The sequence below is a fragment of the Haliotis rufescens genome, unplaced genomic scaffold (assembly GCF_023055435.1).
Source record: "Haliotis rufescens isolate VD_foot unplaced genomic scaffold, xgHalRufe1.0.p SCAF_90, whole genome shotgun sequence".
In the NCBI taxonomy this organism is placed as follows: Eukaryota; Metazoa; Mollusca; class Gastropoda; order Lepetellida; family Haliotidae; genus Haliotis; species Haliotis rufescens.
This window is the reverse complement of record NW_025964384.1, coordinates 666,650-689,952: the sequence shown is the minus strand read 5'-3', so window position 1 is coordinate 689,952 and position 23,303 is coordinate 666,650. Positions and strand designations below refer to the sequence as shown.

The 23,303-nt window shown below is 39.4% G+C and overlaps 1 protein-coding gene across 1 annotated transcript in view; it reads right to left on the bottom strand.

Annotated features, from left to right (window-relative positions):
- LOC124147162 (serine-rich adhesin for platelets-like) overlaps positions 1-22,835 on the bottom strand; it is a 256,087-nt gene extending 233,252 nt beyond the window's left edge. The window contains exon 1 of the mRNA XM_046517776.1: positions 22,751-22,835. The gene's annotated coding sequence lies outside the window, so the exon portion shown is untranslated. The remainder of the gene's footprint in view (positions 1-22,750) is intronic.
- Between the last annotated feature and the right edge of the window lie 468 nt (positions 22,836-23,303).

Genomic DNA, 23,303 nt, shown 5'->3' with positions numbered 1-23,303 from the left:
TGCCACATCACGGGTAATTATCGGGGAGCCGCTCATAACGAGTGTAACTTGAAACTAAAAATGAATTCTCAAACAATACCCATCCCCGTTGTGTTTCATAACAGGGGATACGATTCACATCTCATTATGCAAGCTATCTCAAAGACCGACGGCGGTTTAACGTGCATTCCTAATAATATGGAAAAATACATATCGTTCTCTTTGACTAAACCTATACATTATAGGAACAAGGATGGGAAATCTAGAACAAAGCAAAGTAATGGGCTTAGATTCATAGACTCCGTACAGTTTCTGTTATCTTCCCTGGACAATTTAGCTAATGCGAACAATCCCGATGACTTTGCGATAACAAATAAATATACCGATAAGATTACTCATCATTTGTTGCTGAGAAAAGGTGTATATCCTTACAAATATATGGATGATTGGTCTAGATTCGAAGAAACTGAATTACCACCCCTCGAATCATTCTATAGTAACTTAACAGAATCTAGAATAACAGATGCCGATTATGAACACGCTCTGACGGTCTGGGATAAATTAGGTTGTAAGAATTTAGGCGATTATCATGATCTGTACTTAAACACCGATGTACTGTTACTCGCCGATATATTCGAGATATTTAGAAAGACATGTTTCAAACAATATGGCTTGGACCCGGCATGGTACTATTCCAGTTCCGGACTATCGTGGGATGCATTGTTGAAGAAGACCGGCATAGAACTAAAATTACTCACAGATTACGATATGCACTTGTTTATTGAGAAAGGATTAAGAGGTGGTATATCGATGGCAGCTAAAAGGTATTCTAAGGCTGATAATAAATTAGTGGAAGGATACGATCCCAGTAAACCCGACACGCATATATTATATCTCGACGCTAACAATTTGTACGGATGGGCTATGAGTCAACCTTTACCCACGGGTGGTTTTGAATGGGTCAATGATATCGAAGTGAATGATATCCATAATATCGAGGTGAATGAAGGGTACATACTAGAAGTTGACTTGGAATATCCAAGTTCGTTACATAAAGATCATAACAGTTATCCGCTAGCTCCCGAAAGATTAATGGTTAATAAAGATTGGATGTCGGAATATCAACACTCCTTGATGGGTAATAGTAGGTTAGCTAACGTAGAAAAACTCGTACCAAATTTGATGGATAAGACAAAATATATAGTTCGATACAGAAATCTCCAGTTGTATCTATCGTTAGGTATGAAACTTAAGAAAATACACAGAGTTCTAAAGTTCGATCAAAGCCCTTGGATGGAGCCCTATATAAGGTTGAACACAGATTTAAGAAAGATAGCTACCAGCGATTTCGAAAAGAATCTATATAAGCTCATGAATAACTAAGTATTTGGTAAAACTATGGAGAATCTAAGGAAGCGTGTTGATGTTAAATTAGTCAGATCTAATGAGGAAGAAAGACTCAGGAAACTTATAGCCAGTCCGGCTTTTAACAGAAGCAAGATATTCGATAACGACTTAGCCGCGTTGCATATGCAGAAGAGTAATATAAAATTCAACAGACCGGTGTACGTCGGTATGAGTATTCTCGACTTGTCAAAACATTTAATGTATGACTTTTATTACAACGAACTTAAGAAGCAATACGGCGATAGATTCTTTGTTGATGGAAATACAAACCGAGGATGTGTATAAAGATATGGCCGAAAAAATAGATATGTACGACACGAGCGATTACCCAAAAGATAATCCACTGCACAGCGTTGTAAATAAAAAGGTGTTAGGTAAGATGAAGGATGAATGTGCTGGGACCCCTATAGCGGAGTATGTGGGATTAAGACCTAAGATGTATTCTATAAAGAAGTCCGATATGGAGAGATAAGAAAAGCTAAGGGCGTTAAGAAGTATGTTGTAAAAAAGCATATCAAACACGAACAGTATAAAGAATTATTATTCAACGGTAGAACGTTCAAACACGAGATGAACTCTTTAAGAAGTTACAATCATAGAATATATGGATTAAGAATGAACAAGACATCATTATCCCCCTTAGATACAAAGAGATGGATTGATAATGATGGTGTAAATACCTATGCTTATGGTTATGGTGGTAATACCGTACCGTCGGGAACTATGAACAACTCTTCTCGTACAAATGCCCTACCCGGTCCATCTTGAAGATAATCAAGAATAGGCTCTCCTTCTTTCGTAACCAATCGACTAATGTTATACGTCTTAAGGGACCATATGGGATCGGTTGCGCGACGTAGGCCTCCTTCCAGTTCACCGGCCTGGTATAAATATCTTACCCTTACTCTATCCGGAAGTTTTCGTTCTTTGCCTCTCCTCGGTGCTGAAGATTCGGAAATCACTGATTTCATTTTAATAGCATCGGATGGTTTCTTCCCTATTAATCTCGTTACTTCATTATTCAGCGCTGATACAACGGCTGATAATCGTGTCACCCATTCGATTGATCTCAATCGTTCCGATTTCATTTCGATCCCATACTGATAGCCAAACAAACGTTCCGCTAATGTCCTGTTAAATCTTTCGACGTAGCTTGACTGCGGTGGGCCTCTCTTTCACCACGGACGATTTCGACATCGTTCTTTGTTAACAGTTTAGTTACCGATCCCATAAACTCGCGACCGGGATCTACTTGAAACAGCTTAGGCCATTTTAGTGGTCCCCGTTTATATATGCGACTCAGTGCATTAGCTACCTCTGTTGATTCTTTTGATGTTAATGGCTCAGCCTCTTTGTATCTACTAGCCACATCTACAATGGTTAAAGTGTATTTATACGTTTTGCGTTTTACCTTATCGTGGGGAAGAAACAAGAGGTCAGCCTGATGAACTTCATTCGTCGTAAAAATATCAAACTTCTTCCTCGGTATATAACGCGGTGCCGGTAAGTATATTTGCCACATCGCTTGTTTCTTTAGCCAATCCTTGGCTACATCTTTAGATACCTTAGCCGCGGTGGCTAATTTTTTTATTGCTCCTACACCTTTCCAATATCCTCGTGGGCTATAGTAAATTTTATCCATTATTATTTAATATTGATGTTTCGTTTAATACAAATCCGGCTCCAGTGGAAGTGGTCCAGAACCCCCATTACCTATAAAAAATTATATCATTGGCTCCAGGTGGTGGTGAGCTGGAGCCAATTTAACTTAATCTCATGACTATCGTTGAATCACATAATCATTTTGGCATAAAAAATTCCATCTGTAGTGATGGTATAGGTATATAAATCCAGCTCCAGTGGAAGTGAGCCAGAACCATCATTACCTATACTACTCCTCTGCAGTCTTCTTTATGCGCTTCTAATAGATCTTGTCTGCTGTACACATGCAGGCATCTTTCACAGAAATATTTCTTTCCCTTATATTTTGTTTGATCGTATAATAGTCTGCTTTATCAATGTATAATGATATTTACCATCTTTTTCGATCAGAAATGTATTGATTCTGGGAATATATTCCAGAGCGGAGCTTATTCTGTCTACAACAATTCCTTTAGAAGAATGTCCAAAAACATTTATAGCTAAATTATTTTGCTTTTCCGCCTTATTAATTTGCGAGATTGGTGTAGGTTTGTCTATACCATCAAGGTTGAGTCCATCGTTTTGGGGATAGCTAGAAGGTCTATATGTTTGTCTATGGGGAACAATGCAGATCTTATCATCATTCTGAAACAGTCATTGCCTTTATTTTTTACATTAATAATGGCTTTTTTCTTCTTATAATACGGGGGTAAATCTATATAAGATCCATCTTTGAAAGGCATATAATTTGCTATATCTAAATATAAACTATCAATTTTATCCACACCCAAACCAGAACCTCTATTAGTCTAGCGTTCTAAAGCTTCTTGTATCCTCTGAATTGATATATCTAATGATGTGCTTATAGTATTGGATTCAGTTATAACTTCTTGATTGCTACGGAAATAAGGTTCGGTATATTCAGTGCTATCATCTGCGTTACTTTTACTCAATGACATTTTAACCATCAGCTGGTATTTTATGCTATTTAAATCATCTAACTCCTCGTTAATTTTGCTCGATATTATGGGCTTAACATCATTTACATCCATGTTGGAATTAATATCCATCTTCCAACCTCTTAGATATTTACCAACGCCGGTTGTGGGCACAAATTTTAACTCATCAACTGGTTGATTATTTTTATCAACATCATCGGGTTGATTATTATCTAGTAAAGCGATCAATTCAGCTTTTCTCATTCGAGAATAACCTCTCAGCCCACTTTTTCTTTGCTTGAGCTTTGAGTTCTGTAACAGTCTGGGGTTTGTTGTATTCCCAACTGAGTAAATCAATCAATTCAGCCTTTCTCATTCGAGAATATCCATGTAGACCACGTTGTTTTGCCAAAGCCTTCAACTCTCTCACAAAAACCATTGTGGTTTAATGGTATATGTAAAATGAGTCAAATCTCTAAATGGTTGTTTTTCATATATCTAAATACATATTCTCCCCAACCTATTCCACTCGTTGATGTAATCTCTCTTCCTAGCGTAAATAATCTGGTTCCTGACCCTATGAGCACCGTGTTTCTTACATAAACAATAAAGGCCTTTGACCCCTATCCCACATACAGAACAAACGTAATTTTTATTTCCCTGTCTGATGTAATAAGAGTGGATCCCACAGTAAACGCCCACACAATGTCGGTTGCATTGAATCTGCTTAACCTTGAGTGTAAATCTGCACAGATTCATGGTTATACATCTATCATATCATTTGTCTAAATGCAAATCACATCTCCACTGGTGAGTCGTAGTTGTCAGGGTGACATAGCTAATAAGCTTGACATAGATCATGGTTTATACATAGTCATTGTGTAGCTGAAAATAGCAATGACTGATAACCCAAACATTATTAATACTATCACGCGGTCTTTCTGAGCTTCTGACGGTGTATAAAACTGACTTATTGTAGGTCTCTGTTTTGAGTCAGGTTTCTTTCCGTAAACAAGGAAGTATTCGTGCATGGCAGATTCAACATCCTTAAACGTTTGAATTGAATGTCCTTGTTTACACAGTTCGTCATTAATAAAATCTAATCTCAACATCCTATTTCTGGCCCATTGTGACTGGGCTGCTTCAAGTTGTTCTAATGCTTTATTATGTCTTTTCTGCTCCTCTCCTCTCATACTAGAAAATATCAATTACTCCCCGAAAAAGCTAGAGCATTAACAATAGCTCCCCCGACCATCATCGCAATTGTTGCCATATTTATATGAATATAAAATATTCAAATGTTCAATAATATAAAATATTCAAATGTTTAATTACTTCATTATGTCTTCTGGGATAAGCCCTTGTTTGATTAGCATATCTTTTGTAGCCATTGCCAATCCAATATCAAGAACCATCATACCGATAACCATTACATCATAACCATTAAAATCTAGCTTTGGTGGTGTGGCTTTAGTAATCATTTTAGCTATACGGGCAATGTCCAAGCCGCCTACCACCGCTGAATGATACGTGGCGTTTACCAACATTTTAGCGTCTGTAACTGGAGTAGTCATTATAACAGTATATGAGGGCTTACCTCTAACTGAACTTGTTGTTGTGTAATCGGGGGTGACGTTTTCTCTTCTCCGGTCTTATAAAACAACCATACCACCGCTATAGCAACAACTCCTAGTGCATAGGGTGCCCAAGTTTTAATCGGACGACTATGTTCAATATTTGAATTATATTAGCGCACCATTCCTACCAGCTTGGACTTTAAAAGGATTCTTAGTCACTCTGGCTTGTGATTTCGCAATCACTGGTATTTCCTCATTCACTTGTTGTGATTTCACAATCAGGGTTATATCCTCGTTCACTTGTTGTGATTGTCTTTCCACAATCTGTGATACAGTAGGGGTTTGTACAATAGGTGTCACTTGAGTCTCCATTAATAGTAAGTGGGCACTTATGTTTAAAACTCACAGCTTACTGCACTTATAGCATGTTCGATGAATGGGTCTTTCTCTAGAGATTCGCATAAATACATATGATGTTCTGCCGGGATAGGAAGAAACATGCTAGCTACGACTGTGTATAGTTGTAACATAGCCGAACCTATTGTTTCAGTCATGGTAGCTCCCAGTCTAGACAGTCTACAGTTTTTTAATTTCTTCATCGGTCATGTTATCCATTTTTTTCGATGGTATAATTTTCCCCAAAATATTGGGAACATTTTCCACCAGCTACCAAAGCCGCGAGTCTTTCTCCATGTTTATCTAAATATTTATCTGTATGTTGATCTGCATGCTTATCAGGTTCTTTGAGTAATTGTTTGATAAGTTCGTCGCATTCCATAATGTAATACCTAAGGTAGTATTTAAGTCTAACATAATGGAATATGGCATATCCAATACAGTCCGTAATAATAAACTGTTGAGAAAGAATGAGGATTTCAAACCACATTATTATATAATAACCGCTAATGTTCAATTTATCGTATATTTTGCTATTTTTGCTATATTATTGCTAACCAGTTGCTATATTTTTGCTTAGCAGTTGCTATAATTTGCTCAGCAGTTTCTACATTTGCCATCCTTTTGCTATATTTTTGCTATAATTATGCTATTTTTGCTATATTTTTGCTTAGCAGTTGCTATATTTGCTATATTTTTGCTTAGCAGTTGCTATTTTTTGCTATATTTTTGCTATTTTTGCTAAGCAATTGCATAAGCAGCTGGTTGGTCGGTTTTTAATACGAGTTTAGAATGCTTCATTTCTGCTAACAGTTTTCTGACTCTATATCTCGTTCGAGCTTGGTATAAATAACATCATTTTCGCGTAGACATTCCTCAAATGAATCTCGGTCTTTGCGATGAAACAGGGCTACCCATTTGGACTGCTCTCTGAGATCTTTCAGGACAGAGTTGTATTTTTGAGTAAGTACTCAAACGCTATGCTGAGTATGCCGACCGGATAATTCTCAATATGAAAGCATATCTTTCTATTTGGTAAGTTCTTTACTCGCACTGCTGTCGTCTATTATGAAAAGGGTTGATTCTCCTTTGTATTTTTCGTGACATACTCGTAAACAGTCTTGTAAACGATCGCCCGGATCAACTCTGTGCACCCCGGGATCATTTATTACCCAATCTCTCAATAGGTATGTTTTATTAACGCTTATAGTCGGACACAGAATAATAATATGGTCGAAAACATCCCGATAATGACTTTGTAAAATATCTAGAATAAAAGCTGTTTTTCCACAACCCGTTTGCCCGCAGATGATAGCGCAGTGCGGTTCTTTAGGTAAAAGATTATTAATAGATCGCTAGCACGAATCTTCCATTCTGTATATTAAGTTGCGCGTCCATAATCACGTACAAATATAAGTTTAATTTACCAGCCGCTTACTGGAGCTTCGTTATCTGCATAGTAATACCCTCGCTAGCATTTTCTATTCTCCACCCACTGCCGTGTAGTTGGTCATCGTCCGTTGTTCGCATGTCGAGCAATAGCGCATACTTCGTGGTAAGGAATTCAGCCATCAATACATCTCCGAGAGAAAGATCTTTCATGACCGCGTTCACTTCTGGGCTTCGTTTTATAGAAGGGAGTTTTTTAATCTCATCCCACTGTTGATATGCTCGCATGCCTTGACTATATAGTTGATTAGGCACGCCCTCGATAGTCTGGTCTACTTTTGTAATCTTGGGATTGTAGAGCTTCTCGGTATCTCTTGCAAATGCTTCAGAGGGGTCCTCGAACAACCTTAAAATACCCTTCAACAAACTCGCCGGGACGTTTAGATTGATATTCCACGTCGTATTTCTTTTGTTCCTGGTGATCTTTCGGTGTCGAAGCAAACGATCGTACAAAATGGCTAAACTGCCGGTATACTGGTTACAAATTTGTCTGGGTAATTCAGGATCTGTTATCATATCATACTCCAGTGAGATATTTTCAATTGAATAGCTACTAGGATCTTCACAAGGTTTGATTACTCTGCTGTAGTCATTAAAAGTGAGTTCATATTCTAACCTATCACCTAGGGATGCTTGATAGAAGAGCATGTGACTATCTAGTAATTCAAAGTCTAGCGGAATATAGAATCGGTTAACTAATGCATCAGCAACAGCCTTACCTCCTACAACGGTATTATCACCACTATCAGCACCTACACGCAGTCTCAATGTGTTCTGATTACAAATACCTTGGTATTGTAAGTTTTCCCATTCTTTAGCCGTTCTCCAGAGATCCATGTAACAGAAATATACATCGCTGTCGTCAATACTCAAAACTTCATTGCGGCTTATTTTAATCGCAATTTACGTAACAATCGCACGACCTATGTTCTGAACGAGCTCTCTGCTAGCGTCAGTAGAAGTCAAACTGATTGTAAATGATAGTTGTGCAGTTCCCGGAACTTACACATCATGTGCGCCAAGATTAGGAAAGCGAACCAGAAGAGTTTGATTGTACTAGGGTTATAAATTAAAGTTACAGACTGTCGAATTGCTTTGACCCCTAATGGAACCCGAAGTCTACATTGTGGGTTTAACTTGCATCCGTATTGCGAAGACATTGTTATATTGAAATTATGTAACCTTATGTTTAATGTAAAAATGGATGATTTTAATCTAGATTAGTTTGATAAACCTAGTACAATGGAAGAGGGTACTGATGAAACCAGTTTTATGAATCTTAATGATGAACTTTTACAATCAACCGTTAATGATTATTACGATGCCTTAAATGAAACTCCAATAGGTCGTGACTATTCAAAGTTTACAATAGATAGTAAAGGAATATTGCAAGTGCGCGGCTCCCCGGATATTGATCTTATGAATTCTCGTACTCGTAAGCCCCTAGCTTTGTCTACGATAGCAAGTAAACAAGGCATCATCACTGTTCGTAATGAATTAGGTTGTGTAGACTTCTCACGAGAAAAACTTTCTGTGAAGACTACTAAGGTTCTTCAGACTGTGCGTGCTAAAATTCAGTACCATAGATAAAGATAATTTGGAAGAAAGCCCAAAGCTGGCCTCAGATGGACTCGGAGAAATCTTGGATACCTACTATGATAATTCCACTTTACAGGTACCATCCTCGGAGTTCAGTATTAGGGAATTACGAGGCCTTGACAAGGCAATGCAAACAATGCGGGGAGAACTCATCAAGAATATAGCCAAGCTGTCCGAACTCGGCAAGCATATAGCGTATGAGAAAACAAAACTTGAACAGGCGGGCGATGTAACTTAGAAGACAAAAGATCGGCCCGCCTCAAAGCCGCTTCGAGTAATAAACTAGTGTCCAAAAGAAACGATACCACCTGTTTGCAACGACATAAAAGAAAAACTAAACAATGCAGAAGTTTAGGATTGGTGTTATGCTTTTGAGAAATCCTTTCACAACATCTGTACAAAAATTTCATTGCAATAAAATCTGTACAACCAATATGACAAGCCTTTAAAGATGGGTGGGGTCGAAAAATGAACATTTCGTTAGAGCACTGATCACAGAAACAACGGGAAATGTCACACCACACGTCTCAAAGTCAAGTCAGTAGCGGGTATGTCCACCGTGAGCATCAATACATGCCAGAACACGCCTACGGACTGATGACGTTGGGAGTGATGCGTTGCCATTCCTCGAGGAGACATCGTTCCAAGTCCTGGACGTTGACTGGAGGCACACGGCGACGTCGGATTTGCCGATCGAGGTGGTCCCATAAGTGCTCGATGGGATTCATGTCCGGTGAACATGCGGGCCATGGCAAAACCTGTACGTTGGCGTTGGCAAGGAAGTTCTGTGTCAATCTTGCTGTGTGTGGCCTTGAATTGTCATGTTGGAAAAGGAGTCCACGAGGCTGTTGCTGAATAAAGGGCACCACAACAGGCCGTAGGATGTCATCAAGATAACGCTGTGCATTCATGTTTCCACGAATTACGACAAGCATCGTTTTGACGTCACCACATATGCCACCCCAAACCAATAACCCTCCACCTCCAAACGGCCGGACCTGTTGGATACAGTTAGGCGCCAAACGTTCATCAAATCGTCGGTATACAAGCTGCCGTCCATCGTTTCTGAAGATGAGGAATCTGCTCTCATCAGAGAACATAACACGTGCCCAGTCCCGCCGTTGCCAACGTCGAACTCGCCTGGCCCAGATCAGTCTGTTGTTCCGGTGTCGAGGCGTCAGGAGCGGTCCGCGGTAGGGATGACGTGGCCGGATACCATACTGCCGTAGTCTCCTGTAGACGGTCTGTCGACTGATCCTGTGTCCCAGTGCTGTAGCCGCCGTGGACGTCGCTGTTACGGTGCGGTTCCTCAGGTGTAATACCCGGATGTAACGATCTTCACGGGGCGTGGTTACTCGTGGTCTTCCACTCCTGGGCCTGTCTGACGTCTGACCTGTCTGACGTAACCGCTGCATCAACCTGGTGATAGTGATGCGTGCGCAGCCCAACCTTCTGGCGACGTCGACGTGTGACGCTCCTTGTTGGACCATTCCAACGGCTCTCTCTCTCTCGATGGCTGTCAAACGTGGCATATCTTGTGTTCTTTTTGTTGCTGTGATATCAACGTGTCTGATCAGCCGTTTTATATAGTTTTTCTGCACGTGCAGAACATGCTAGAGAGGGAAATGTCACTTTCACGAAATTTACGTTTTTTCCCGGAAGTGATCACGTGTTCCCGGTATTTTTTATCGACTATGCTGTGTTTGGGATGTGCAATACGAATTGGCATGTTTTCATACTTGACAATTCACTTAGTAAAAAACAATTTTGAAAATAAGTTGGTATCGTTTCTTTTGGACACTAGTATAGAAAGGCACTTCGCTCACAAATTAGTCGAATTCGAGACACTATCGATCAAGTCCTCAACGATGATACTACACTTGCCGATAAAATTAAAACATTGTTCAGAGGGATAACCATTGTCAGTATTTGAACCGCATACGGATTTATTAAATCGAATTTGACTCTCACGTTAACCGGTGGCAGCGGACCCACCACGTGTACACCGCCTAGTGATAAGAATGGTGTAAAAGAGTGGATAAAAAAGCATTTAAAAGCATTAGGAGAAGCAATGGGAAAGCTCACTGGGAAAGCCGCATCTGCACTTCCCGGTATAATAGGGAGTATTGTTTCCTGGCTCTTGAATTTATTAGCAAAGACCACCACTTGGCTTAGTCAAAACTTGTGGGCACTGATCGGAGCAATTGCTGGGCTGTTGTACTTATCCGTTAAGAACTATTAAACCAAATCATGAGTAAACCAGCTGCGACTCCACCTACTATAAGAACTGTTTTTTCATCGATACATTGTTGATTTTTATCTACAATATGTGGAAGCACTTGTGGTTGTGCGTCAGTAGATGTGTTAGTAGGAGCGTCAGTAGATATATGTGGCTTGTTTATTCCCGCTTCGCCTGTGTTTGTTTTCGTTATGAATTCGGTGTTAATATCTAAATTTATACCTGGTTTTTGCTGATCGGAAGCAATAACAATTTTATTATTTTAACCGATCACTTGACCGATCTTTAGTTCCATATTACTAGGAGACATGTATTGTCCTGGCGCACAAACGTAGTCTACTTTGGATTGAGCTTACTGTAATACATCTTGATAACGTTTTATAGAAGATTGTATGTCAACTGGTGAATTAATAGCATCATCTACATTTGCGAACAAACTGTTTTTGCACATCGAGCGCCGTCCCAGAACCAATTATTCCCGTTCGTGTTTGCGATTGTGCACCCAAAATTGCCCATACATAAGTTCTTATTGATTCATTAACTCTTACAACTCCTGGATTAGTAAAATTATTTTCTGTTTTATCATTAAAAAATTCATTCCAAGCGTTTTTTCTTTAACAGTTCTTTTTCCGCTGTATGGAACACCTAGACCATGGTTAAGACCTTTAATACGCCAATATTAAATTCCTGACAAATACGCTCATACGCGAACCTATTGTACGGATCATTTGATGCATTCCATGCTGGATCCTGCGGTAATCGAGCACTAATTTCTTTAAGTATACGTGAAATGTTAAAACAGACTTTTTTAGTTCAAATCCTGGGGCATAAAGAGATGCACCACATCCTGTTGTGGCACACTATATGGCAAAGGTTAACTGGTTCTGCCAAAATTGCATTGGATTGTGAAACCAATCGTGCACCATTTTATCGCTGGTTGTCGTGACCCTATATTTTTCAAAGACATCAGGGAATTCAACAACAAAATTAGCACCAGAGGCACTTACTAAAATCGACTGATTAGAAATGTAAGTTGATTTCATATTTAAGTTATGATATAGTATCAATGTATATTTAATATGTATGTCACACTTCCGGGAATAACAAATGGTCATTCTATTCAACTGCTTCATAACTCGGGTGGAAAACTTGAAGTTGCTCTCTGCGATGTAACGTATTACCCGCAGTGGACCAATATAAGTGCTGCGAGAAATAATAATGAAATAGTACTAGGTGAATTAGTTGATAACATTTACATTATACCTGATGGGTATTACAGTGAATGTTCACTCAATGATGAAATTTTTAAGCCTTTTGGACATAGTCTCACACAAAATGAGTCGAATGGGATGGTTAAATTAGATGCTGGAGAAAAGCGTCTAATTCTTGGATGGGACTTAGCAATTACACTTGGAGTTTTTTTATGAAGCATATGGAGGAAGAGGAGTATTATTACAACACAATGAAACACAGCTTGGAGTTAAATTACCCGATTTAGTTCCCTATAAAGAGTTGTGCATCCATCTTGATCAAATCAGTAAAATGGATAATATTCAACTAGAAAGTCTTTCTACTCTGTTTTGAGCTATTCCAGTCAAAGATGAAAATATAATAGTGGTAGAACGGAATCTTTCTCAACATTACAATATAAAAAATTAAAGCGGGGTATTATTTCAGACCTCAAAATGTCTGTATTAGATTTAAAACATCAACCTGTACAAATAGGATACTTGAGTGTAACACTCGATATTATAAATAATGGTTGATTCATCAAGCCTGGAACACTCAGACAATGTAATACAATTGCGCTTTCCGATCTCGGAGACACAGAAGGATTCGGTAAACCCGGTACCAATGGCAAGTTATACGCTTTACACTTACAAGATAATGTATACAAGTGGAAAGAAGTTGCATTCACAGGTAATCTAGGAGATTTAAGCGATGTTGACGTTAGTGGACTCAATAAAAACACTTCATACAATCTTACTCGCAACGATGATAATAAATGGACTTAATCGAAGAAAAAATCGAGTGGCTACTAAATATCGTCATTACCCCACCATATGTGATGATGGGTAAGGCACATAATTTAACTAAGATAATAAATAGTGGGATTGTACTCGCAGCTTATATCCCCTCAAAACGAATAAGTGTGTTAGCCTCTCCCTTGCCAAAAAAACCGGGTCATATGTTTTTTAGTCGTCCGGCAGTAAAAAAACGTTAGTTTAAATTTGGTTACTGAATTCAATGATATTAAAGATAACTTGAGTGCAATACCTAATCTTTCTACACTTATTTGGAGATGCACCAGAAGATGCCTTCGAAATATTACCAGGTCTATCGATTAAATGGCTCAAGAAACACCAATGTCAACGTTGCAGTATTATTTATATGGGAGCATCACCCGTTGCAACCCTTGAGCTGGTCCAATTTATTAAAAGTGATAGTATTTCTCTTACTAAGATATTTATGCCATATATTATACATTTAATAAGGCTGATGTATACTCTCAAAACAATGAAGACCAATTAAAGACTATTATATGATATAATAATATACACTATGAGTTTATATCCGGCGCTCGTTGAAAAGATGGATACTGTTGATGGTTTTCGATTACATCAAATAAGTAACATAAAACATCGAATAGAGAAGGAGAGGGAGTTGAGACTTGGATTGTATAAAAAGTACCGCAGAGCCGTGAATGCTCTCGACGGAGTTGACACAGCGCTTGTAACAGCTGGCATGGGACTCTGTGTAGCCGATGTTGGTTTATTATCAACTATAATCGCTGCGCCTATCGAACTTGGCATGGAAATAGCGGCTGGAGTCTCAGGACTTGCAGGAATAGCGATAAATCTTATTTCTTGTAGGTTGCAAAAGAAAGCATTAAAACATGATAATATTCGGATACTCGCCGAAGCAAAGTTGAACAGCATTGAGGACCATATTTCAACAGCACTGGCTGATTGTAAGATATACGAGGATGTGTTTCGTTAAGTGCGTGCAGAAGTCACCAAATACATCGCAATGAAGCAGGAAATTAGATCAAATACTCGTAAGACCAATGGTATTAGCGAAGACGAGAAAAAAAAGTTCATAGAACAGGGGAGACAACAAGCGCGTCAATTATTCCGTGCCAAAACCATAGAACTGGTTGGAGATTAAAAATAGATTGCTTACTATCGTTGGATCACATTTAAACGAATGCTTACATAAGTATATAATAACTGAGAATTACAAACCAACAAAGGAAGAACTCGAAAAAGCTATCAAAGCATTTATGCTCAGGGACAAAATTATCACATGGAGAGAATTACCACAAGGTATATATGATATCAGTGTTATCAAACCAACCAAATACGGTCATCAATTGTTTCTTTCCAATTACCAAGAAGAGTATATAGTCTGGTCTCCTAGTAAAATGAACGAAGAACTTAGTAAAAATGTTGAATATCACTTTGTTAAAAATAATGGTATACGTATGAGTAAAATGATAGAGAATATTTTCATTACAATTTAGTTTAATGTCATGACGATCGTTGAATCGCATCATCGTTTATGCATAAGAAAATCCATCTGTAGTAGCAGTATAGGTATATAAATCTGGCTCCAGTGGAAGTGGTCCAGAACCCCTATTACCTATACTACTCTTACTGTAATGCTTTTGCCCCAAATGAAATAAGCCTAGATGTTCAACAGGTTCAGGCTGAAATTTCCATCCCACTGGGGCTCCTTTTAACTTTTAATATAGTTACTCGTTTTAATCAAAATAATATATTTTCAGAGACTAAGCGTTAGTCTAACCGTGAAGTACAACTATCCAAAAGATCCTATGCATGTCTATATTTCTTCAGACAGACTCTCCATATTCCTATCGATACATATCAAAAGACAAATGAATTAAATATTACAACACTGGCGAATAGGTTATATACGCATGTCAACGTCGATCCTACAATATCCTTTTGCGCAAAATACATATATACTGATGAATTAACGTAGTAATACTACGCAAATATATGTCCAGATGTATACATCAGTTTCATGTCGTGATCTTTATTCCTGCTTTTAGCTCTTTTTCTTCAGGAGATTATGGGGTGTTACATCGCTCCAGAAAGCCAGGTCCAAATTCAAGTCATAATTTCATGGTCCGTCTTGTATGTTGGAAACCAATATCGCAATATGACTGAATATTGCTAAACGTGGTGTTGACCCAATTACTCACATAATTATTCCATTTTCTTCATGCACGTTCTTCAATCATCTACGATCACTATCTATAAGGAGGTTTTACTATATTCATCCAAATGTCCATTCATATATGTCCACATATATATGTATTAAGCAAGTCCTACACTTTTCCTTGAAGATAAATGCTAAGCATTTCCTCTGTATGTATTATATGTAAATATCGTTTTAATGTCAACACTGATGCAGTGAACGTACCACAGACCTGATGCTAGAATAACATCTAATCTCTGAAGGGAACATATTTTACAGAAAAAACCCATTTGTTAAACGACAGTAATAAAATATTATAAAAGGAGACATTTTGCCAAATATCGGGCTGTATTGGACATATTTGTTTCGGGGTCTGTATGACAGACAAACCTGATGCCTGCTAATATAAAGATAAGTAAGCATACCTGTTGTATATATTCAATATGTGATTAACCCAACCTTGAAAAATATTGAAAGATGAATGGTAACTATTTATGTCATTATTTCAAATTTGAATGATAGCACAGCAGGAAAGCATAGCACTTTAATAAACGTATCTTGTTAACCCAATAGTTTTTTTAAGTAAGAGCAACATGTATATCGAGAGTTGGGTTTGGTGCGACTTATCACACATTACTTACAGAAAGTGTGCATTCTGTTTATCGGCAATAAATGACATAACACGATTCATACGGGTAATACGAAATACGATTTACTTCAGACCTAGTACAGATAACTTTAGGTTTGGGGAAAATGTATGCAGTAAACAGAACTTTGGATTTCGGTAAGCGTCGTGCTCAGGGGGTTGTTTGGGCGGGTTTAAAGGATTCTGGTCCTGGTTTGTGCTTTGTGTTGGACGTGTAGACGGCATTTCCAGGTTTGACGTATCAATGACCAAAATGATGCAATTCTCTATTTTGACTTGTACCGTGTGTTCCCGTGCCTTTTCGGGTGAACAATTGGCCTGCCTTTGCATGTGTTTGTGGCGGATGCCACTAATATATCGGGATGAGCTCGCTTTTTTGCGAGCACACAGTGTCATCGTTTTTATGGTGAATCATGACACATGCTCCTGGTGTTGTCGGAATCGTGCAGTTGGCGCTACTTTTGGCAAGGGTTTCTTATGATTATGGAAAGGCTTATGTCGCTTTTGTTATGATAAACATGACATATAATGTCAGTGTATATGGTCATGTAATTAAGAAACAAACGGCGAGTGGCCACTCCTTGGCCACATCGTCTTAGGACATGCAAGACAGGCAGCGAGATCTTTGACGGACAATGCCTTTACACGAGTTCAGTGTCTTGAGCAATGAGACAACAACCTTGATATTGACAAACTCATTTAATTGGAGAAGATTGACAGATTGTTGTCTTCGTTCCTGGAGAGAGCCACTATGGAGTGTCTACAATGACGGTCTTACACTGCAGCAATTCTCAGAGCTGCAAAGACCGAGGATAAAGGGGTGGTATACTCAAATAAAAAAGCTATAACTATCTACCAAATTAGAATAGATTTATTTTTAAGTACCAAAAGTGGGCGTGAAATAATTTATGCAAAGGGTATGACATGACCAGCCGATTGATAGAATCGGGCTCATTCTATTGCCCGTCTAGGCAAAGTTAGGGTCGAAGTGGTGTGTTGGACTTAGGACCAGACTTCCTTCCTCTGCCGACACAGGGTCGCACCCCACGGCAAACAGGCTGCCCAATTTGCTCGCCTTTTACAACCAGCAATGGGATGATGAGAACACATTCTTGTTTATCTTCCCCGGGTCCCCACGGGGAGCTTTGACTTGACGGAAATAGGGTCATATTATGACATCACCCAAACAGAGTTTCTTACGCATGCATTCTGTGTTAATTATATTCTTTGAAAACTTCAAGAACTCACACTGTAACAGCATAATGTTACTTTTGACAAACGGATACAACAAGCGATTAACCGCAAAATAAATTCTGTGACAGACAGTCATGTGACCTCCGTAAATCATACTGTTAATTGCAATTAACAATTGTCTCCACATTCAACTTCTGTGTCACTGTCAGCCTGTCTCCGATCGCGAGGACAGCGAATGTGACCATGTATGACTCGTCGCAGTAAGAACATGTAGGTAGTTTACATGCTGGTCTTGGTAGCGCGAGGTGAAGTTGGGATCAACGTAGTGTGCTGTGCAAAGGAACACAGTTCCAGGAACTAGTGCCAGATGTCGCATTACACATACACGACTATTCTGCGAATGGTAGTGTGATGTTTATGAATACTAAGATGTAATTGCGAATAGTATTTTCACTCCCCTGTGAAATATTATTATAACAGCATCAATTTTTTTTTGGCTGCAATTACATTAAGCTCAGATAAATAGATCACAAATGGGAAGGGAAATAACTCTGCTTATATCTAACTTTTGTTTTCGCGTCTTATATTGGAGAGTCTTTAGGTCCAAGTTCCAACCAGATACGATTGTTAATTATTTTACAGATGAATCTGTTGGATTTGCCAGAAGCAGTACATATACACATACTCATATGTTTTGACATTCAAACACTGGTGACAACAGTGTCCTATGTCAGGAAGAAATGACACTGTCTTGTGAATACCAATCACATTTTATGGAGATATTGCATTTGGTCTGGCAAACTCAAAGTAGATGCATCATCACTTTTGAGCCACTCAAAGCCACTGAAGGACACTTTGTAAGTTGAATCTGAGGGATCCTGGATCTAGATTTCAAGTCTTGAAGTCTACAGAACTAGACAGGGTAGCATCTACAGGACTGCCCCCATTTATTGAACCTCTGTGGAGAGGAAATGGTACTTATACAATAAGATAAGACCCTTTTGCAAGCCAGACTCAAGAGATGTGCTGTGTCCTGAGGCAGCAGTTGCTCCACTTGATGTAGACGAGCCATGTACTAGTCATGAGTCTGAATTTGGTTATGCTGACCTCGCGCTACAAAGACCAGCATGTAAACTACCTACATGTTCTTACTGCGACGAGTCAAACATGGTCACATTCGCTGTCCTCGGAGACAGGCTGACAGTGACAAAGAAGTTGAATGTGGAGACAATTGTTAATTGCAATTAACAGTATGATTTACGGAGGTCACATGACTGTCTGTCACAGAATTTATTTTGCGGTTAATCGCTTGTTGTATCCGTTTGTCAAAAGTAACATTATACTCTTATAGTGTGAGTTCTTGAAGTTTTCAAAGAATATAATTAACACAGAATGTATGCGTAAGAAACTCTGTTTGGGTGATGTCATAATATGACCCTATTTCCGTCAAGTCAAAGCTCCCCGTGGGGATCCAGGGAAGATAAACAAGAATGTGTCCTCATCATCCCATTGCTGGTCGTAAAAGGCGAGCAAATTGGGCAGCCTGTTTGCCGTGGGGTGCGACCCTGTGTCGGCAGAGGAAGGAAGTCTGGTCCTTAGTCCAACACACCACTTCGATCCTAACTTTGCCTAGACGGGCAATAGAATGAGCCCGATTCTATCAATCGGCTGGTCATGTCATACCCTTTGCATAAATTATTTCACGCCCACTTTTGGTACTTAAAAAAAAATCTATTCTAATTTGGTAGATAGTTATAGCTTTTTTATTTGAGTATACCACCCCTTTATCCTCGGTCTTTGCAGCTCTGAGAATTGCTGCAGTGTAAGACCGTCATTGTAGACACTCCATAGTGGCTCTCTCCAGGAACGAAGACAACAATCTGTCAATCTTCTCCAATTAAATGAGTTTGTCAATATCAAGGTTGTTGTCTCATTGCTCAAGACACTGAACTCGTGTAAAGGCATTGTCCGTCAAAGAGCTCGCTGCCTGTCTGGCAAGTCCGAAGACGATGTGGCGAAGGAGTGGCCAACAGTCCGTCACAGCTGTCAAACGATTCACTGTAAAGAAGGATGCAGTGGTCGACCTAACCAACACCGACCTGTTCACTTTCGCCAGAACATCTATCGATTAAAGCCGGTTACTGTGGCATTGGAGTGGAGGTGTATATCCCAAATCCACTCCGGTGCTACACCTGCCAAGCGTTTGTACATGGATCCAAGTCCTGACATGCCTCTGCTGTTTGTTACCGCTGTGCGGACAGGCACGAGGTCACTGACTGCAGGAAGGATGTGAAGTGCAGAATTCGGAGGTCAGCATCACTAGTTCTTCTGGGCATAGGGCTCTTAGCCAGTTTTATAGATTCATACATATATTCTCAACAACAAAAGTTCCTGTGACACCATTATTTTAGTGTATTTTTCAAACAAGTAAAGTTCGGTTTTCAATATTGTAGTACATGTATGGAATCAAGTCACAAAAACGCAACTGCTACAGAAAAGCATGCATTCCATGCAAAAGTTGACTTTTATGCAAGCCCCATGCATTACACTACCCAAGAATGGGTATAAAAACATGTGCGTTAACGGGATTCCATATGCATTGTTTAGCATCGTGCTGACAACAACCACTCAGAAAAACAACCAAATTACGCAATTATTCAACATTACGAAATGCCACGCCTGTCCGAAAATGAGCGTCTGCGAGCCATTGGTTTGCTTGAAGCAGGATCGAGCGTGATGTTGCAAGACAACTTCACGTCCACAGAAACACCATTTGGTGTTTATGGCAACGTTGACAACAGACGAATGCAGTCAGAGACCATCCTCGGAGTGACAGGCCACGCGTAACCAATAATCGACAAGACCACTGGATTCGAACAACACACCTACGAAATTGATTCACGCCAGCAACATTGACTAATATCTTCACTAACCGTACGTCGTCGCCTCAGATGTTCAGGGATTGTCGCCAGACGTCCCATGTTGACAGGAAACCACCGTCAAGAACGTCTGCAGTGGTGCAGACAGCGTCAACGCTGGACGGCCATGCAGTTGGACAAGTTCTATTCACTGACGAGTCTCGTTTTCACCTCAGGTACAGCGATGGACGGATTCGAGTGTACCGACGTCGAGGTGAACGTTACGTCAATCGTTGTGTCATTGAAGAAGATCGTTTCGGGGGCGGCAGCGTTATGGTATGGGTTGGGATTACAGCAAGACAGAGGACCCGTTTGATAGTGGAAGAGGGAAATCTCAATTGACATGTACAGCGCTACCGCGACGAGATCATCGGCCCTGTTGTTCTACCGTTTTTGCGTCGTCATGGCCCCGGCATTACCTTTCAACATGACAACGACCGGCCTCATATTGTTCGACTTGTTCAGGATAATCTTCAACAAAACAACGTGAATGTCATCCCCTTTGACATCAACCACGTGTTCCACAGACACTCCGGGAACTTCGAAACATAAGCCAGCAGATATGGACAACTATCACACAGGACTTTGTGCGACGCCTGGTCCATTCAGTGAGACGAAGATGCGTTGCTTGCACGCACGCTATTGATTTATAAATTGACATTTTGGCATGTTCATGTTTTTTTTATGAAATCACGCATTTTCTGAAGTCAGTATGGCAAATTAAACCATTTGAACACTTACGGGAGTCTTTTATCTGTTTCAGATTTGGTAAAAAACATAACTTTGCATTAAATCTTATTCAATGTCACAGGAAATATTTTGTGCACAGGGCTTGACATGGCAAGCCGATTGATAGAACGAGGTGCTGAGGACACATCCATATCTTCCCCGGGTCCCCACGGGGATAACCTCATGTATCTTCACGTTTCATGTACACATTTCCGTTGAAATTATTACTCTTTGCCAGAGGCGTTGTGGGTTATGACAGCTGAAATATTGTCGTACATATGTGACATTTTAATTGCATGAAAATAGATGTCTTGTTTTCTGTATCCACCATAACAATTAGTATCATCCTGAATATTTAACACGGGACATGGATCGGTTTTTTATATATAAATCCTATTCTCGCATTATTTAGTCCTCATGTATTTAACTGAGCCAGGAGATGGCAATCCTGTGAGTAACAGAATGCGCACTGATCGAAACAGTTTGGATACAATATCATACTGGAACAAAACCTGACCCCGTTATACCCATGTCAGAACGCTTTGACAACAAGAATGGTTTAATAAGGGACTATTCTGACAAAAAAACCTCTATAGGTTCCGAGATTAAAATAGAGTAAGCTTAATTGAAAAGAAATGCAATTATTAACATTTACTAATTTAATGTATTAAAGGCATTTATTTCATATAATATACCATTTGGGGTGTGGAATGGTGGAATTAGACTATTCTGTCATTGATATCTGTGCTGGTGTTAATCCAACCTGAAGGGTTTACATTGTAACACTGTATATGCAACAATGTATTGTGGACAGCAAACACAATGAGGGTCAAGACGATATATACTCTCCAAAAACATGTAGGTTATCATGGAATGTAGATGTTATAATAGGTTGTCAGAAGATAATATTTGAAAATTGTCTGCCAGAGATAGATCGGCATTGGAACTCAAATCTAACGACCTAACATTGAACGTGGAGTATGCCATTGCTCTGTGAATTTGCGATCAGACTGGGAATACGTCGTATTCAATTGGATGATCGTCTTGGGTCTATTGGCATGTTTACAATGGTAGAACTAAGAGAGAGGTAGACGTGTTTAACGTCGTTGAATCTTTGATTTGTAGACTTTGGAACAGGCTTTCTGTAGTCAAGAAATGTGCATGGTCGACCACGCACAGGGCGTATTAGGTCAACATCACAAGTCCAGGATCGATTACTCAAAAAACAAATTTTAAGAAATCCAGGTCAGTCAAATCGCTGGTCAGAACGCCAATGAATGATGTCAATGAGAGGGTCGCTGGACAGTGCTACCGAGACAACAGTCTCCGCGTCGTGCTGGTCCACGTGGTGTCTCCTGCAAGACGGTAGCGCTCGTTGCCACCGTGCACGTAATCGTAACTGACTACGTTCTTATTTATCCCTTTCCATCTATACCCTTTCTATTTCTGCAATTATCTTCTAGTCTCGAATAGCGAATAGCTACATTGTGGAGAGAAAATATTTAGGTTACATGAAGTAGCACATACCCACAAACAGTTGAATCAGTGTTCAATGCGTGCTGGTGTGATCACTGATTTTCAGTGGTTCGTTCAAATAATTGTGAGCACAATTTTGCCTTTTAAGCCCACTGGAATCTGTTTCTACGGATAACCGAGGCTGCTTATTCTATGGCGTTTACGTTTTATATTTGAACGAATTTGCATGTTCAAATGTACAGGGACCTTGAACAGCAACTTCGCACTTCTGTTACAATAAACAGATACTCGTAACTTAATAGACATAACAGTGACGAAATATTATGAAGTCCACTTACCCAACGGTGATGGCTGCAGTAAACGACCAGCGATCGTCGTCGGCTGCTATTAAATACTGTTGACACTTTCGTGACGCAACGGAAGTGTGCAATCACGATGCAATTAATGTTCTATCCTTGCAAGCGAACAAGCACGAGTTGACATTCAGTTTGACACATCGTGAGTAATTGTATCATAGGATTTAAAAAATATACATAAATATCACAGCTCTTATTTGTATCAGTACAAGTTAGTGTATATGTGGACTGTTTATAATGTATATGTGAAAAGAGAACATAAAGCTATTTTGGGCTAGTGCCTGAGGTAAAATGTACGTCAAGTCACCAATATATTAGACATGTTGTGACTGCTAATACATATAATAAGATTCGGGGTTTCGATTGCCAGAAACAAAGAAGTTAGGCCAGTATGCAATGAGGAATTATAATATGTCTTCAATATACAGTAAAACAGTAATAGACATTTAAACATAAGATGTATTACACTTACAGTGTTATAGCATAAACGGCACCGCGTCAAAAGGCACCAAGGAAAATCCGCATCGTCTTTCTT